Consider the following 1,092-nt stretch of genomic DNA (forward strand, 5'->3'; position numbering starts at 1 on the left):
TATACGTTCTATAATATTAAATATAAATAGTGATTTTTGTCGTACGAATTTATTACGATTATAAATCGTTAATTTATCGTTGTTATCGTATTTTATCAATTCGTTACCTATATTAAAGATACACAGAATACACCTTATCTAAATGATACAATATTGTACCGTTGTTACTGTAGTTCGTATTTTTGTGAGCTTATATTAGTACGTCTTTAGCAATGGCTAACGAAATGTGTGTGTCTGATTTTAAAACTAAATTTGAATTAAAACTTAAAGAAATTACAAAAAGTGAATGCAGTGCTCTAATAAGCGATACAAGATATGATGAACTCATAAAAGAGGTAGAACAAGCGAAAGTCAATTCCAAGAAAACAACGAGCGAATACAGGAGACTAAATAGATTTGACGTACTCACAATCAGTGAGTCTAAAAAGTTAATAGTTCCACCAAGTAAAACCAATGGTGACATTATTTATTTTGTAAAATGCAATGAAATGTTCGATATATTACACATGGCTCATATAAATTGTGGTTATGGTGGTCGAAACCGAATGGAGCATTCAATAAAACAAAAATACAAAAATATTACCAGGGATATAATTGTATTATATTTACAGTTATGTTTAGTAATTGTTTATGTTTAAGTCCGAATGCAAAAAAAGTTTTTGAGGTGTGTATTGTAAAAGATAATAAGGGGCCTCAATATTTTGGTTTACACACAGGCCTCAAGTAGCCTAGTTACGGCACTGCTAATAATCATAATTGCGACGTTAAGTACAGCGTTTAATTACTGTATTTTAATATTCTTCAGAATGCTTAACAAATAATCCATGTTCATATTTATTATTTTTATCATTATTATTATTATTATTATTATTATACATTACTATTTATATTAAAACTAAAATTGTAAAAAATTGTGATTGTCAGTATTAAAACCACTTTTAAAACCAAAAACTAGAAGCATGTGCACAACACATACATATATAACATGATATATTTAATTGATGTTATATAGGCTACACATATATGCATTTAACTGTACTTAATAAGTACTTATGAACAATAATAATGTTATGATAGGTACACCACACCTAC

Source organism: Acyrthosiphon pisum, chromosome X (assembly GCF_005508785.2).
Source record: "Acyrthosiphon pisum isolate AL4f chromosome X, pea_aphid_22Mar2018_4r6ur, whole genome shotgun sequence".
NCBI classification, from domain to species: domain Eukaryota; kingdom Metazoa; phylum Arthropoda; class Insecta; order Hemiptera; family Aphididae; genus Acyrthosiphon; species Acyrthosiphon pisum.